The sequence below is a fragment of the Maniola hyperantus genome, chromosome 24 (genome assembly GCF_902806685.2).
Source record: "Maniola hyperantus chromosome 24, iAphHyp1.2, whole genome shotgun sequence".
Taxonomy (NCBI): domain Eukaryota; kingdom Metazoa; phylum Arthropoda; class Insecta; order Lepidoptera; family Nymphalidae; genus Maniola; species Maniola hyperantus.
The window spans coordinates 2,757,229-2,776,621 of NC_048559.1; the positions used below are offsets into that span (position 1 = coordinate 2,757,229).

At 37.3% G+C, this 19,393-nt stretch overlaps 1 protein-coding gene across 1 annotated transcript in view; it reads right to left on the reverse strand.

The window, feature by feature from the left end:
- Positions 1–15,272, reverse strand: part of LOC117993538 (ABC transporter G family member 20) — a 73,826-nt gene extending 58,554 nt beyond the window's left edge. Inside the window, exon 1 of the mRNA XM_034981338.2 lies at positions 15,009–15,272. The gene's annotated coding sequence lies outside the window, so the exon portion shown is untranslated. The remainder of the gene's footprint in view (positions 1–15,008) is intronic.
- Between the last annotated feature and the right edge of the window lie 4,121 nt (positions 15,273–19,393).

Below are 19,393 nucleotides of genomic sequence, written 5' to 3' on the forward strand. Positions count from 1 at the left end.
GTCCGCTGACAGACAGACGGACGGACTGACGGACGAACAGCGGAGTCTTAGTAATAGGGTCCTTGGCACTAACCATAAAAAAGGCATCCCCTTCCATACTCTTTCAGCTGGTCTAACGTATATCGGCTCGGTTGGCGCCGAGCGTTAGTAATCGCCGTACTCAGAGTCGCTGATCGTTACTTAAGATTGAGTTAAAACGAGACAGGTTTATGTGAGAGATATAGTTCTGTCTCGTTTTAACTAAACTTAAGTAAAGTCTGTTCACTAACTTAGTAGCGACCTACACTCGCAGGCGCATTTATTATTTTGCTTTTATTATATTATTTTTCACTGTGTTTGTTAAATAAATTTTTTCTATTCTAAGAATAAAATAGAATACCTACTATATTATTCTTATGTTTATCGTAATTAATAAAAATAAATAATAAACACTAGTTGGGTAGTGGCACTATGTTGGTGAACAGACTTTAACGATTAAGCGACTCTGAGCACGGCGGTGAGTCATACATCCGTCACAACTCCAGTCTGTGTAAAACTGAAAAACCGTTCTCCGATGCTTTTCGAGCCGGTTTGTGTAAACGGACCTTTACTATGACGTCCTGCTAAAGTGCCATGCAATGCAGTTGCCGTGGAAAGGTGAAACCAATGACCTCTATGTAGAACGCACAAGACGGGACAAAAGTTTTTGCGGGCTGCAACACGTTTTTGCTTACAACTTCATGTCCAGTTTCATACTAATTTTGAGAGCTTCATAGTTCACGATTTATGTTTGAAAATAATCCTTCTGTAGGTAATTGGGGAATATTACTACTTTTGAATCTGATAAATATTATTACTTTATTATAAACTAGGATAAAAATAATGACGTACGCTGAAAAAAATATTAAAATCCAACAAATATTTACAAACTTACAGGCATTTTAATTTTGGAGTGGGAGGCGTCTTCTATCCCTTTCTCGTAAAACGAAAATTTGTATGAAACCGCACGAAGCTACTATGGCATTTGTCAAAATGACGTCATAATTCTATATCGCTATCTCTGTCTACTCAGAAATATTTAAATGCTTATAACTTTTTTATTATTTGATCGATTTAATTAGTTTTTAGGGTTCCGTACCTCAAAAGGAAAAACGGAACCCTTATAGGATCACTTTGTTGTCTGTCTGGCTGTTTGTCGGTCTGTCGGTCTGTCAAGAAACTTACTTCCCGTTGACCTAGAATCATGAAATTTGGCAGGTAGGTAGATCTTATAGCTGACATTCGGGGAAAACTCTGAAAACCGTGAATTTGTGGTCACATCACACAAAAAAAAATTGTGGTCATGAACTAATAGTTAGTATTTTCAATTTTCTAAGTAAGATAACTATTTCAAGTGGGGTATCATATGAAAGGTCTTCACTTGTGCATTATAAAACAGATTTTTATTTATTTTTATGCATCACAGTTTTTGAGTTATCCTGCAAAATGTCGAAAAAATACGACTGTAGTACGGAACCCTCATTGCGCGAGCCTGACTCGCACTTGGCCGGTTTTTTCATAATATCTTCCCTATTAGTAACAGCTCCTAAGTCCTACAGAACAATTTACACGCAGGCGAAGGCCGAAGCCATGTTTCAAAAGGTAATATCACAGAAAAACAAACTTTAATACAGTTTATTTATTATTTACTTTAACAAAATACTTACTACATAAGTAAAGTATGAGATCAATATTTATTTATGCCCATGAGTAGCTAATGCGTTATATGTAGGTACTTATTATAGTAGTTATCCTACAATACTTAAGTGTTTGATTTATGAATACATACCATATTATTTAGACTAGCTGACCCGCCCCGGCTTCGCTCGGGTGGAATTTAGAAAATAGAAGTGGGGGTTGAATTTCCAAAAATCCTGGAACACGTATTTCTTCATTTGTGACCGAAAACCTAAATACCAATTTTCATGCAAATAATTTGAAAAATGACGTACTTTCGTCCAAACTTTCATCCCCTATTTAACCGACTTAGGGGTAGAATTTCGAAAAATCCTTTCTTAGTGGATACCTACTCTTTACAAAGAACACACCCTCAAAATTTCATGTCTCTAAGACCAGCGGTTTAGGCTGTGCGTTGATATATATGTCAGTCAGTCAGTCAGGACTTTGAATTTTATATATTAAAAATACAGATGGATGGGCACACCTGTAGAGGATAATTATTATCTAGAATTCTAGACTAAAGTAATGTATTTAAATAGAAGTTTACCTTAGCGCGACCCCCAACGACAGTGCTTTTCATAAAAATCGGTCAAATGCGAGTCAGGCTTCGCTCTTTTAGGGTTCCGTACATAATTATAAACATCATAGTTTGGGTGTATTCATCATCATCATAATCAACCCATCCCTGGCTCACTACAGAGCATGGGTCTCTCAGGCATGCCGGTTTCCTTGCGATGTTTATATTTAATTACTACTTCTCTTTTTGTCCCGCGAAACCTAAATCCACGCGTACGAAGTCGGGGGCATCAGCTAGTAATTTATATAAAAACAATAAAAATGCTAAAAAATAAAATACTAGGTCGTTAGACAAGATTAGGTCAATTATTGTTACAAATACGGAACTAGGTGTAAAACGTAATATGATATCTGTGCATGTAGGTATATTAGGTATGTTAGGTAAACCACGGAAACGCGGGAAAGTGGACAAATGACGCGACATGATACTATTATAGTCATTTCCTTGACTCGTGTGGTCTAGATCTTCCTACAAGAATGTGTCATAACCATCGATGTGTTATAATTTAAGTTATACTTAAGGTGGTTTGATACATCCAGCCTCGAAAATTCAAATTTTATTTAGTTTTTAGGGTTCCGTACCTCAAAAGGAAAAACGGAACCCTTATAGGATCACTTTGTTGTCTGTCTGTCTGTCTGTCTGTCTGTCAAGAAACCTACAGGGTACTTCCCGTTGACCTAGAATCATGAAATTTGGCAGGTAGGTAGGTCTTATAGCTGACATTTGGGGAAACCGTGAATTTAGGGTTAGATCACAAAAAAAAATTAAATTGTGGTCATGAACTAATAATTAGTATTTTCAACTTTCGAAGTGAGTGACTATATCAAGTGGGGTATCATATGAAAGGTCTTCACCTGTACATTCTAAAGTAGATTTTTATTTATTTTTATGCATCATAGTTTTTGAATTATCGTGCAAAATGTCGAAAAAATACGACTGTAGTACGGAACCCTCATTGCGCGAGCCTGACTCGCACTTGGCTGGTTTTTCGAAAATAGTAGACTAATCATACATCGAAGGCTTATGGTAATGAGTTTTGCGAGCATAACATTTATACATCTACATGTTATTCCATAAAAACTTTGGTCAAAACTACTCATTTACTTCATATTTGTTCCTTAAAGATAATTTTCTGAATTTGATGTTTTCTTTCGCCGTTAAAGCAAGTGATATTTAAATAATTAAACCGCACATAACTCCGAAAAGTTAGTAAGTTAAACCCCCGACCTCCGATTAGAAGGCGGGCGTTCTAACCACTAGGCTATCACAGCTTCATAAAAAATGCATTTAATATAAGCAAAGTCATAGAGATGTCTACTTATAGTCTAGTTGAACGTTGGCAGTTGGCACCCTTCGGATACGGAACCCTAAAAAGTTAAGGTCTAAGCAAAAATAAAATCATAATCATTTATTTATTTAGCTCAGATATGGTAGGTACATGTATATTATTTACATGGGGTAATCACATATATCCTGCGAAAGCAATCGCGAGCAAAATTAATTGAACCCAGCATCTCATTTTCACCTTCTTAAAATATTGTTATGTCATCATGTAAAAGTTATTAATAATTAAAATATCTATTTCTATGCACTATTTAAAAAAATTCATTTAAAAAATCATCAACACTATACTAATCATTTGTATTTGTTTTCCGTTAATGAACTTGGATCTAATTACAGCCTATTTCATAGTGTTTTTATGTTTTCACCTTGTAACTATATCCAATACTACAATCAAGAGCAGAATATTTTGATAAAATATTTGTAACAATCTATTATATCAGGTGAGATCATATTAAACCTGTTATGTGGCTAATTTGAATAAAAAGGACACATAAAAATAAAAATATATTCAATACACTAACTATTAAACTGGTTTCTAAGGTACCGTACCCAAAGGGTGCCAACCGGGACCCTATTACTAAAACTCCGATGTCCGTCCGTCCGTCCGTCAGTCTGTCTATCAGCGGGCTGTATCTCGTGAACCACAAGATGTAGATAGTTGATATTTTCAAAAAATGTGTATTTCTATTGCCGCTTTAGCTTCTTCTTCTTCCTTACCTTATCCCACGCTACGTGGGGTCAGCACAACATGTCTTCTTCTTCCACTCACTTCTGTCATCCGTCAACGTATTGTCCACCCCTTTTACACGCATATATCCTCTTTCAAGCAATTCATCCACCTTTTTTTTGGTCGTCCTCTCCTCTTTTTTCAATTTAACATTCTTCTAGTGAAATGGCTTTCTTCCTTCCTCATTATAATATGCCATTTATATATGCATTATATATATAATGTGTTATTTCTTGTTCGATAGTACGGAACCCTTCATGTGCGATTCCGACTCGCACTTAACCGATTTTTTTTTACTTGGGCTTTATGTATATATAAATTTATGTTTTTTGTGATATTTTAAATATGTAAACTAGTACCTACCATTACTTTGTAATAATAATAGTAATTAGATAAGGCTAGCTAAATAAAAAATAAAATAAAAAAGTGAAATAAAATTTTACAGTGCGATCTATGGTCAGATATAATGTATAATGATTTCTCGACACGATGCCAATAAAGTTTTTGTCAAAAAAAAAATATAGGTATATAATCTTAAATCCACAGGCATACGTACCTGTAATATTTGTATAACAATTATTTAATTTAACTATTTGGTTGGTAGTAGGTACTATAGGTTTAAGGGACTATACTAAGGGTCTCAATATGATAATTCAGAGACTCAGAACATTTCAAAAGGAAGTGTTTAATTATGTACCTACCTATAATTGTAATATAACACAACCATTGCCACTTAAATAAACTTTTATTTTATTTTATTTATTAAATTAACTAACGGCTACTTTCACTAATACATTTATAAAAAAACTTAATTCTGAAAATATTACTTACTAAATGTAGTCGCCAATAATTATAAGTTAATACAACATTTACAAACATATGTGACAAAATAAAAATACAAACATCAATAAGATTACAGATAATACTTCCTACTCAAGCACAAACAAAGCACAAGTAAGGTCCTGCATGGAGTACTGCAGTCACCTTTATGATGGCTCCGCTACCAACTAGCGGCTCTGGACGCCGTTGATCGTCGAGCTAGGAGACTCATTGGAAAAGACTCTCCGTTACTGGCGAAACTACAAAGACTTGATCACCGCCGCAAGGTCGCCGGCTTATCAGTGTTTTATAGGATATATTTCGGTGAGTGTGCTCAGGAACTTTTCGATCTTGTCCCCCCTTCACCATTTTACCACCGAACCGCAAGACGTCGGGCGAGATTCCATCCTTATGTCGTCGACATCCCATCTACACGCACGAAACGTTTTCCGTCATCATTCCTCATACGTATGGCTAAGGTTTGGAATGCTCTTCCACGATATGTGTTTCCTACCAACTACAACCCGGGTATCTTTAAAACAAGAGTGAATAGGCATCTTCTAGGTAAACGCATCCCATCTTAGGCCGCATCATCACTTTCCATCAGGTGTGATTGTGGTTAAGCGTTTGCCTATAATGAATAAAAAAAATGAAAAAAATGTGTAAGCCCACCCGTGCGAAGCCGTGGCTAGTCAGCAGTGGCGGTCCGCCAATAAAGGCATAAAGGCTCTGCTTACCCTACCATTTGACATCTACAAAATTATATGAAAGCACTTTAAAAAAAAATAAAAAAAAATTACCTACCTACTTACATCCTAATTAGTATTAAATAATAATGTTTCTATAAAATTATTTAAACAATAATACATAAAATCTTCAAAAAATAAGCTGTGATAGCCTAGTGGTTATTATGTCCGTCTTCTAATCGGAGGTCGGGGGTTCGATCCCGGGCACGCACCTCTAACTTTTCGGAATTGTGTGCGTTTTAATTAATTAAATATCACTTGCTTTACCGCTGAAGGAAAATATCCTGAGGAAACCTGCATGCCTGAGAGTTCTCCATAATGTTCTCAAAGGTGAAGTCTACCAATCCGCACATGGCCAGCGTGGTAGACTATGGCCAAAATCCTTCTCAGTCTGAGAAGAGACCCGTGCTTTGTAGTGAGCCGGTGATGGGTTAATCATGATAATCTTCAAAAACTCGCCGACCACCCGTGCTAGTCAGTCTTCTAAATTGTTAAAGATATATTATTGCGTTAGGTAAATAACCATAGACCATGGTGTTGCGTGCCAATAGTTGCGTGTTGAGTGTTGCCCTTAATCTAACCTAAGTTCACAATAAATACTTAGGTAGGTATGTACTTAACAAGAAAATTAGATCCAAACCCAAACAAGAGCGCACTCTGACTTTGCTTAGACTTAAGACAGAGTAAAAACGAGACAGAGCTATATCTCTTACATAAATCTGTCTCGTTTTAACTCAATCTTAAGTCTGAGCAAAGTCAAAGTGCGCTCTATAGATCTCAATCAATCTCACAGACCTCGCTTCGCTCGGTCAACTAAATTGCCCCACGCAATTCGCTAGGAAATCATTGCGAGATGCAATGCCACTATTTTATTTGGACAACGCCCCGCGAATATATATCCGTAGTTTAAGCAGAATGGTACCAAGGGCAGACGAGTTACAAACTCGAACGTGATACGAATGGATATCGCGCAAGGTTAATTTCACCAATACGTTAAAGGATTCGTTAATTGTTTCTCGTATTGCAGACATGTGGTTGGGGATTGGAGTTTGTTGACCTACAGTTTTTGTGAAGATTTTGTTACTTTAAAAGACATAAATATCAAAACGGATTAAGACGGATTAGCGGTACTTTATTTTAAAAAACCAGCCAAGTGCGATTCAGGCTCGCGCAACGAGGGTTCCGTACTCAATCGTATTTCTTCGACATTTCACACGATAATTCAAAAACTATGATGCTTAAAAATAAATAAAAATCTGTTTTAGAATGTACAGATGAAGACCTTTCTTATGATACCCCACTTGACATTTATATATAGTTATCTTACTTCGATAATTGAAAATACTAATTATTAGTTCATGACCACAATTTAATTTTTTTTGTGTGATGTAACCACAAATTCACGGTTTTCAGATTTTTCCCCGAATGTCAGCTATAAGACCTACCTACCTGCCAAATTTCATGATTCTAGGTCAACGGGAAGTACCCTGTAGGTTTCTTGACAGACCGACAGACAGACAGACAACAAAGTGATCCTATAAGGGTTCCGTTTTTCCTTTTGAGGTACGGAACCCTAAAAACTAAAAAAAAAGGTATTTCTCTCACTGATTCATTAAAGAGTAGGTAGGTACCTATACGTGAGAAATTGTAAAAAATCGAAATATTATGTAAATATACATAAGACTAAAAAAATATGTTCTTAGTGAAAATACAATATGACTCGATTACCCTATCCCCCTGAATCTAAAATATACTAGTATTTTGCGTAGGTACCTAATGCCTGCTATATATTTATTCAAGAGTAATTCCGACATCCGCATCCGCATCAATTAACGCGGAGCTTTTACAGATGCAGATTCAAATTTTCAACAAGTAAACGACCTGCAAAGAAAGTGGGCGGCGCCAGAGATATACGTTCGCTAACTGATCAATCAAAAAGTGTACAATGGTACTCAACAGGGGTGTTACGGATATTCGCATCCACATCCGCAAATGCAGAACATCCGCATTAATTCAGACATACGCATCCGCATCCGTAGATGTGAACTTCTAATAATCCACATCCGCATGGATGGCATCCATGGATGTCAAAATATTGACATCCGCAACAACCCTGGTATATACCATATATATATACCATATATATATATATATACTGGTATGGTTACTAGTGAGAACCGAAATATAGTACAAAATTATTTAAATTATAGTACAGTTGACAACCCTAATGCTTTGGGACTTTTAACAAAACGTCTAGGCTACGTAGACGCGCGACGTTACTAGCGGTCCATCAATTTTAGTACATTTTGACGCAGATAGCCCTAAAGTAGTCCTATTTTTCTTTGATTTTACGTCACCCTTGCGGCGGTTACGCACTTATCCGATCCGAATCCGTGAAAATACGTTCCGAATTCGTCATAGAACTATTTGTATGAAGCTTATGACATATGACGTAGATATTTTTTGCATATTTTTTTGCATATTTTTTCCGTATTTTCCGGATTCGGATCGGATGAGTGCGTGATCGCTCTTAGGCTAGTACCTATAGTAAGATTTATTATAGCACATCTACTCTGTGGTACATCCATGACGTCACCATAGCCTAATATTTGACATAAAAATATTTCGTTGATTCATGATCAAACCGAGAGTTCCTTTGCTCTAGTTCACTCTGACAGCGGTGTCTAGAAACACTATTAAGGTATGATTCCGAACCACGCTGCACGCAGCAGTGCTGTCACCAGCTGTCGCAGCACTACTGGTCCCCATAAGCTCTCTACAATCTCTATAAGCTTATATGAAATTACATTCCGAGCTAGGCAGCAATAGGCGTGCAGCGTGGTTCGGAATCATACCTTTATAATTCATTGCAGTAACTGATATAATCACGTTTACTTAGAATTGTAGACTTAACTTAGGTCCTAAGAATTTAAAAATAGCTCTACACTCTTTCAATTGTACTGCGTGAAAAAGGTGATCTGCAGACTTTGATGTAAAGTGTATCAAGTTTTGTTCAGGATTTTCCTTATTATTGAATTAAGAAATAGGTAGGCATGCGGTTTTGCCACAAAAAAACCTGCCAAATGCGAGTCAGACTCGCACATGAAAGGTTCCGTACAATCGTACAAGAAATAACACTGCCTAAAGTTCCGTACCTCAAAAGGAAAAAAGGAATCCTTATAGGATTCACTTTGTTGTCTGTCTGTCTGTCCGTCTGTCGTGTCTGTGAAGAAAATCTATAGGGTACTTCCCGTTGATCTAGAATCATGAAATTTGGTAGGTAGGTAGGTCTTATAGCACAAGTAAAGGAATAAATCCGAAAACCGTAAGTTTGTGGTAAAAATTAAAATGTTTTCATGACAAAATGATTAGTAGATATGTTCAATTTTCAAAGTATGCTAGGTATACTAAATGGCGTATCATATGAAAGGGCTTTACCTGTTTATTCTAAAACAGATTTTTATTCATTTTTATGCATAATAGTTTTTGATTTATCGAATTTATCGATTTATTTTTTGATGAAAAATACGACTGTTTAACCCTCAGTGCGCGAGTCTGACTCGCACTTGGCCGTTTTTTTTTTAATTTCTTATTTGCCACCAAAAAGTGACCGCCATAAATTCGAAATACATTTATTTAAGTTACACGTCTGTGTTTGGGCTACAGAAATTTACATACAGACAGATAGCCATACGAGTAATCCTATGGGGTTCCTTTTCAGGGTTCCGTACATGTAGGGTGCCAACGAGACCCTTTTACTAAGCGTTCGTCTGTCAGCAGGCTGTTGTATCTCGTGAACAATAGGTAGAGAGTTATGTGTGTTATTATTTGTTGTTATAGCGACAATAGAAACATTCGCACGGAACCCTTCGTGTGTAAGTCCGACTCGCACTTGACCGTTTTTTTTTAGACATACGGAACCCTAAAAAGTATCCTAGAAAATCAGAATAAGTGGTGGTTACAGAGTGCATGACTGGCGTGCAGTTTTTGGTCAAGGTAGGAAAAAATCATAAAAACTACACAACAGCTACTAATTATATTTAATTATAATAATGTAAGTACCTATTTACAATTGTACAAAAAATTGTTTACTAATTCAAACATTTGCGTCTTCCTAGATTATTTTTGTTGTAAGTGCTTAATTTAAATTAAATTTATTTGATTTAAATTAAGCACTAAAAATTAAAAATTATTTGAGTTCCGTACTAAAAATTCCACTTCAGTTAAAGTAATAATTAATTAAAATTTATAAAAGGGAAAGGTGAGTGAGTCACTGACTGACCGAATGATCTATTAACTCACAGCACAAGAATTCAAATACATTGTTCCTTTTTTTTATTAATTTTTAAAGTGGCAAACACCCCTTTACCTGGAAAAAAATAAAAAAACGAATAACTCGAAAACGATACAATTTTGCACAAGCACTTTAGGGGTCGTTTGATAGCTAATGTCCTGTACTATAACCCCTTAAGGGGATCGTGTCCTATTTCCCTGTAACCCTGTATATTAAAGATTATTATAAGTATAGATTTATGACAAACTATGCTAAAGGTTAAAATTTTAATTTACGGCTTTTGAAATTACATTAACGAAGTCGGACATCGATTTATTTGTGACATAATTAATGACACAAAAGAAACCTAAATGTTTTGGGGTCAAAGTTAAATACGTATAAATTGCAAGTAATAACTTGATTTAACAAAGGAGGTTGACCCTTGACCATTGACTTCCCTGGCGCAGTGGTGAGAGCGGAGGTCTTACAAGTGGGAGGTTTCGAGTTCGATTCCCGCCAGGGGTAAGGAAGTTGTTAAGTAAGTTAAGGAAAATATTTAAGTAATCACTTTGAGATAAGGCCGCCTTTGCACCCAAGCGCAATATTGTTTTCCTTCTTATATGCAGTATTTCTAAATACGTAGTGTTTTGTTGCAATAAAGATTTATATACTAGGTAGGTACTACTAATCATATAGAAACCGATAGATGTCCACTGCTGGACATCTGTCTCTTGTAGGGACTTCCACACGCCACGGTCTTGCACCGTCTAAATCCAGCGGCTCCTTGCGACTCGTCTGATGTCGTCCGTCCACCTAATGGGGGATCTTCCAACACTGCGTCTTCCGGTGCGAGGTCGCCATTCCAGCACCTTTGACCCCAACGCCTATTGCAGAGGCGTCTCCCTTGTGGCGCCCGTGTGCAACCAGTACCCTGGCGCCCTCTAGTCTAGTAGGAGCAGGGTCAAAATGGAATACTAACAGTTATATTTTCAAACGGAAATTCGGATGCAAATGGTGCAATTTTAAATGATGACGGCGACGGCCATAACACGAGCGCAGGGTCTTTGAGAGCGCCGGCATCGACGCATCTTTGGAGGTGTCGCATTAGAGGACGCTCGGCGCCCCCTTAGACCCGGCGCCCGTGTGCGCCGCACATAGATAATTCAATTGTAATTTAAGTCATTAAGTTGGTTTTAGTTTTTATTTTTTGCATGCCATAATATGGCTATTTGTGGTGAAACTTTAATAACTGTAACATCTGTATATACATACATACCCACATGTGCAATAAAGAATATTTGATTGATTTGATTTGATTTGATTTGACACTCTGCACCATATGTAAAGACGCCTCTGGCCTATTGGTTTTACGAACTATGTGCCCTGTCCATTGCCACTTCAGCTTCGCAACCCGTTGAGCTATGTCGGTTACACTATACTCTAATTAGTATAGTCCATTTCAAACATGATTGATTACTTGATTGGATTACTCTCAAGAATGTTGAGTAGTAAGTACCTTCGGTGTACCATTGCAATACATAAACGGTAGATAAGTACGTAAATAATTCAGATCATGTTTGAATTTAATTGTGTATTAAACGGTTGAGTCAGAGACTTGGAAAAGCCTGTACGGGAGCGGTGTGCAGGCTCGACCGTACCAAAGGGGAGATCTCCCACCGAGCGGTTGGTTGTGCTCGGTAGCGCCAGCTGGGCCGACAGTTGAATCTTGAAACTTCTATATTATATAGTCCAGATTGCCGAACACTCTGTAATTGCGAGTACTGTCGGCGGTACATTTGTTCGGGACTACGTCATCGATTGAACAGCGCCATCTAGTTTCTATTGTGGTAACCGCCACAAGCCTTTTATTCTCTTTAAAAACCTAAGCGCTGTGCGTATCAAGTAACAAAAAAACCGCAGAAGTGCGAGTCGAACTCGCGCACCGAGGGTTTCGTACCTCTTGGAAGGACACGTGTAATTATTTTGTTGTTTCAGTTGGGATGATGACTACGTCAAAAATAAATTATTCCTTAAGAATTAGGACTAAATATCTAGAAGGTCTTCCAAAATTCGTAAAATCCACGTAAATTATCGATTTACCAAAAAAAGTACGTGAAATTAATATGTCAAATGTGTATGACGTCACAACTGCTACTTACAAGCATACAAGCTCCCTTACCTACTGAGCGGTTTGACGTTTGATAAAAAGTCGCTGATTTGACTAGTTGTCATCATCCCGATTATCCCGGACTGGATTACCCCCAACGTGCCCCAACTTTTTTTTAAAATCCATTATAGGCAAACGCTTGACCGCAATCACACCTGATGGAAAGTGATGATGCGGCCTAAGATGGGAGGCGTTTACCTAGAAGATTAGCCTATTCACTCTTGTTTTAAAGATACCCGGGCTGTAATTGGTTGGAAACACATATCGTGGAAGAGTATTCCAATTGCAAATATGTTTTAATTTTTAGTGTTTGTGGTTAGGTATTGAAGTCGGTTTTTATTTTTTTCAGGTTTTCCTTTAAGCTATAAGGATCGGATGCATCGCGTAGAGAGTTCAGAGCCTCAATAGCTCAACCGGTATAGGAGTGGACTGAAAACCGAAAGGTCGACGGTTCAAACCCCGCCCGTTGCACTATTGTCGTACCTACTCCTAGCACAAGCATGACGCTTAATTAGAGAGGAAAGGGGAATATTAGTCATTTAACATGGCTAATATTCTTTAAAAAAAAAAAAGAACCTACAGCCTAAGTATGTATTAATTTTATTACTCGCACGACCGGTCCGTTGTTGACATACTAAGCGACGCTTAGTGCTTACATTACAAGAAACTATGTACCTAGTTTACCTAGGTACTAACTATTTACAGTAAGCCGTGTAAATGAAAATACGTTAACTATCCTTATTAAAAACTAGCCAAGTCGGAAATTTATTATTTGTCGTTCAAAAATTTTTACTCTAGCTGTTACGGTTTTTTTTTCAATAGAGATAACGAGCAGGCGACCATATGTTAAGTGATTACCGCCCATGAACATTTGCAGCACCAGAGGAACTCCGGTTCAGCTTTATTGAGAAGAAATTTTTTAGGCAACCCATATGCAATATATTTGTTGACATATTAAATTGAATATAAAATTCGTTTCATCCATTAACCAGCTCGGTGAAGGTCGTCTTATAGCAGGATCTTAGACCATAATGTTTTAAATCAGATTTACTCTATCGTTAAATAGTAGTCTTATTCGTCTTCTGAATTAAAAAAAACAAAAACGGATTATTCATTCGAAAAAAATGGCGTGTTAGAAATTTGCAACTTACAATGAGAGAATAGTTATTTATGAGAATTACTGATTCATGATATTTCTGTGAAGATTTAACTTCTTTTAAAGTTTCCTAAAGATGAAGAACTCTTCACAGGACACAAATTTTTACAGACAGCATGCTGCACGCACGCGTTTGAGCTATTCTCGAAAAGCGGGACTGAAGCCTGTCCCGCGCGTGACATTTAATTTCGATTTAAAAAGCGGGACGTCTGGCAACGCTGGGCGTCCCCCCGCCTGTACCCCTATTGCCATCTCGACCTATTGAATGCGATAATGTGTGAAGTATTTTATGTAAGAAGAAATCTACCTGTCTGATGATCAGCTCTCCATGTTTTGCTCAAATAATTTCAAAAGTTTGCTAATCTGCTCTTGGTCAGCGTGGTGGACCATGGCCTAAGCCGTTCTCAACAGTGAGCCGGAGATGATCGAATGAATAAAAGATGATCATAGAGCTATTTCCGCTAGGGTAAGCAGTGTTTTTACGCCTCTTTGACATTCACTCTACTAATAAATAAAAAATAAAGAGGGATGCCAGCGATGCGCGACGGTAACGGTGTCCAATGCTCTTCTAGAAGTTATAAAATTATAGCACAAAGAACTGTATGAAAATGTTCACATTGCAATTCGCGCGTAGGCATGAGTCACGCTGCAGCTATCTATCATCAGTTCATCACCGTAGCGCTTGCAGTGTGACTTGCTTCATAATCTTGTACTACAAGACGTTCACACGTACGCGCGCGTTCGATATGACTCGTTACGTTTTCGATTATGTCGTTGTTCCAACCTTTGAAACCGCTGTAAAGCTGAAATATTTGTAGAATACGTAAAATCCACGCTGAAAAAGTCGCAGAAACCAGCTACTTTTCATCTCTGTCTCTACTCTCCACTGTTATTTCCCAAAACAAAAAGGTTTATTATTTATTTATTCACGCTCAAACTGAAAACTTTTTCACTTTGGAAAATCTAAGTGTTATTGTAGGTACCTACATGAACATAAAAAAATATGGCAATATTGTACCTACCCATTTATCTAGGTAAGCTATAAAAATTATTGAAAAGAAAAATAATTATTTTGATTATAAGCTATTATTGATTATTTTGATTATGAGCTTATGCCCGCGGCTTCGTCCGCGTGAACTAGGTACACCAAACACCTATTTTACTCCCTAAGGGTTGAATTAAAAAAAATCTTTTCTTAGCGATCTCTATGTCACGGTATTATAAACATGTGCTTATAATATGCCACAGCCCGATCCGTCACGTAGTTTGAGCTGCGCTTTAAGGGTCAGTCAGTCACCTTTTCCTTTTATATACTTACCTATATTTAGATTTATTTCAATAATTAAACACAGAGTAGGTACTTTTTCCAACTACGGTAAAAACCAGACCACTAGAACATAATTCAAGCTTGACCTCAATAAAACGTGCGAAGCCGAGAGCCAAAGCAAAAGAAAAAAAAATCATTAAAGGAGAACGTATAAGGTGTATTTAAAATACTCACCGATTTTTTAACACGTCTCACCTCCTTTTACTTTCCGAAAAAATGCCACGCACTTGCACTTATTATTTCTTTAAAAAAACAAAAGCAAAAAAAAGTAGGAAAACTGTCAACAATAAAAAACCTTAAAACTCTTTGTGAAGACCAAAGTTGCCTAGTGTTCGATATTTGAAAAATGCGCGCGATTTGACGTCTATTACTTTTTCTAAGATGGCGACCTATTCGCGCCGCGATCGAGTGTTCACTAGTGGATATCGAGTCAAAGATCGCTCTCTCCGTGACCACAGAGCTAAGAAACCTTGAGAGTCGGCAAACTTCGACGATTGTTTGCTTGTTGCTTCTGGTCATTCAAAGTGTGCACTTGAACAATGGCTGAAATTAGCATATCTTGCAAAAAGTGTATCTATTGTGAATCTTTTTTTTTTTAGTTTTTCTATAATTTAAAAGGTAATTATTGTGTTAACATAATTATGAACTTTTCCACAAGTATTATTTTATACCATTTATAGGTTGGCTAGAAGATTATTATTAAAAAATTATAACAATACTATTGTAAATATGTATAAGTGTAACTGACTAACTGACACTGAGATCAATACAGGTCCGCTGGGACACATGAAACTAAGAAAAGATTTTCAGAAATTCTTGTATTCATATTCATACTAATATTGCGAAAGTGTGTTTGTCTATCCGTCTGCTACCTTTTTACAGAGATAGATTACATCCCAGGAATTGACAATGGGCATGGGCTACTTTTCGTCCCGGAAAATCAAAAAGTTCTCACGTAGCTTAAAAAAAACTTAAAACACGAATTAAAAAAAAAATGTTTTAAAATCCCAGATAGGCACGGGTCATACCTTTAACAGTACCTATTTATGACAGTCTTTTGCTCATTAATTTTAACAAATGAAGTAGCATAATAATTAAGGTAACTTGACAAGACAAACTAATGATTTTCGTGGTTTGACGACATATTTTAATGTAGATAGAGACGTTGTGAGTGTATTTTGCCGGACAGCTCGTGAAGTTCCAGCGAAAAGAACAAGAAAGAGGGTAGTTCGCTACTGCCCTTGACAGCTCGTACTTCATCTCTCGCAGCACCGCAGTCCCGTCGTGACCACGACCCGTGCAATGAGGAAGTTTCAGGGACAGCTTCAATAAAATTTCATAGATGTCTCTCGAATATTTCGTATAGGTCGCCACGAAAGAGGACAAATAATCTCTCTCTCTCCGGTCGTTCCTTCATTGCTGAAGATCGTGGTCCTGGCAAACTGCCCTCGAATGGCTTATCTATTTCCATCGGCTTCTGTCGGTGGCCATTTTTACAATGTGATGAAATCCCCACTTGCTGGACTCCTTTAGCTGGTCGGACCACCTAGTTGGTGAGCGGCCTCTCGGTCTTTTGCCCTCAGTGTAGCCCGTCACTATGAGCTTTTCTAAGCTGTCGTCCCCCCGCCGTATGATGTGGCCGAAATATGAGAGTAATCGTTGGTAACATATGGAGGAGAGTCGAGCAGTGATCCCGAGTTGCGAAAGGATAGACACGTTTGTGCGCTTGGCAGTCCACGGAATCCGTAGCATCCGCCTCCAGCACCACATTTCAAACGCGTCTATTCTTTGCCTTTCTCTTGTTTTGATAGTCCATGTCTCTACTCCATACATAAAAATTGGGAAGATTAAGGCACGAACGAGACGGGTCTTGGTTTTACGGACGGGACAAATAATACCTATATCTATATGATCTATGCTTTAATGTTTAGGTCGTGTCAATCAATGACATAGATGAAGAGTAAGAGCTAGCGTGCACTGCAATTTTCCTTACGTTTCTTCCCCACAAAATCTGTGAACTATAATAGAAGTAATTAATTACTTTCGCATCCGATTTAAATTTAAAGTATATATGATATAGATATAGGTATTATTTTTCGTCATTAATGGTGGTAATATATTCAGCGCCATCTATGAAAATTTTCTCGAACGTTGCCTGGAAACCTCCTCATTGGTTTGAAATATGTATCGACAAATAACAACACCAAATTAATCGTGGTAGGTATGTACCCGTTATCTACTCTAATCCCTCATCGAATGTGACATGCAAAATTAGCGAAAAAACATAGTTAAAAAAAATTAATTTATAGCCATTGACTTGACTTATATTACTTCTTTTGGACAAGGTTATTGAACAAACAAAATGGCACCGATACATTGGTGCCATTGCAATCTCAGTGACGTCTGGATTTCAAACGGGTCGTTCATTAGTATACAAGAGGTGGCGCTGATTTATTTGGTTTCCAAGCCGTGAAAAATTTTGTTCGCTTGACCATAATATCTTGTCATTTATTTACTGATTAAACGAACTTACCTTTAAGTGAAGTTCTATCATAATTATACGAAGGCTTCGTACGAAGAGATTATATAAAGTGGAACGGTAGCGCACTAAAAAGCGAATGAGTATCGCGTAGGGGCGTCAGGATGACATTATATCAACAAACTCTTTTTTCAAAAATATATTTTATAAAAATCTCAATGAAGTGGACGGTATCTACTATCTATGCGTATACTACCTAGTTTATATAATCTCGAGTACGAAGCATGAAGTATAATTTATATCGATGTATTAAACTGGTTAATTTTTAAAACTATATTTTTAAAAACTGAAACATCACCCCTGTTCGCACATCCGTGATCATACCAATGAAGTTCATTGTACTAAACTACTATTGTTATCAGATTGCAAAATTTCAAAATAACAAACATTAAACGTTCTTCCGTGATGATTTTAATGAATATTAATTAATGGGTTTTAGTTCTTAAACATTTGGGCCGATTCTCTTGTACACAATCTCTAAACTAAACTAAATTAACAGGCCTAAATCTAGTGCTATCCTTTTCCGCAAGCAACATTATGAAAGGGATAGCAATAGATTTAGACGTGCTATTTTAGTTTAGTTTTTGACAATGAGAGAGATTTGAGATTGTGTACAACGGAATTTGCCACGTCTTGATTTTAAAACAGATTATTATCTTTAGTTAGTAGCGTCCTAAATTAGCTGCAGTGCTAAAATTTTAATGCCACAAAAAAAAACGTTTCATATCCTTTTTGAAAGGCTTGAAGTTTTTTGTTACTTTAATTATTAAAAGTTAAGTCATCATCATCATCAACCCGTATCCGCCCCACTACAGAGCATTAGAGAGGTCAGGGGTTCGCACCTGTAACTTTTCGGAGTTTGTGCTTTTTAAGCAATATCACAAAACAAATGGTGAAGGAGAACATCGTAAGGAGAGTTCTCCATAATGTTCTCAAAGCTGTGTGAAAGTTTGCCAATCCACACTTGGCCAGCGTGGTAAACTATGGTCTAAATCCTTCTCAGTCTGAGAGGAAACCCGTGCTCAGTAGTGAGCCGTTAATGGGTTTATCATACATGTTAAACAGAGTACTTTGTTAAGTTATTTCCTGTGTATTTTGGAAGGCACGTCATCATACGTTTGGTTTTGTACTTATAGAGAGAGAGCCAGCGTGTGCCAGACCTTCGTTATTTTAGATAAGCTGAAAGTTTATCTGCGTATTGTCCCCAACACTGAGAGGAACGTTTGTTTGGATCCTGGTGGTGTTGGTCATCCCCCTGCCATTAAATTTTAAAAGTTTAAGTGTGTCTGGCAAGGGGTTCTCACGATACTATGTGTCTGGCAATGAATGACGTGATTTCTGTAACTGTTCCGAAGAAAATATAAAAAAAGTTAGACTTTATACTTTGACGTAATGTTTCACACCTTTATGAAGTACCTGTTACCTCCCAATTCCAAAATCAAATCAAATCAAATCAAATCATTTATTTGCACGATTGCAGGTACAATGATGGTGTTACAGTGATTTATTTACAGCTACAATCCGCCATACAGTACATACCGACTTATATTAAATAACGAAGGTCTGGCACGTGCTGGCTCTTAGTCCATTAGGTTTTCGCGTCGTTTACCTTGTATTTGTTTAAGTAGGCACGGAAAACAAAGCTTTTAACACTTAAACTTTAGTGTTATGTTAGCAAACGGGTGAACATACGATCTGCGAGGCGAGGCTATTGAGGGCTGTCGATCTTACTTATCGTTTGTAGCAGAGGCAGATTATCCCTAAGGCAAACTAGGCACGTGCCTAGGGGCGCGAGATTACGAAGGGGCGCGCGCGATCATGTCGAGTTCCATTACAAGGCCTTCTACCTTGGAGTGACCGAAACTGCCTCTTCTTTAACATAACAAAGTGTCATGACGTGATGTTCTTCACTCGTTCACATACATAGTATAATCACTAACTATCAGCTATGCAAGGAGACGATTCCTCGTTTTTTCGAAGTTAGTAAAAAAATTAATATGGCTGTTAGAGGGGCGCAGAA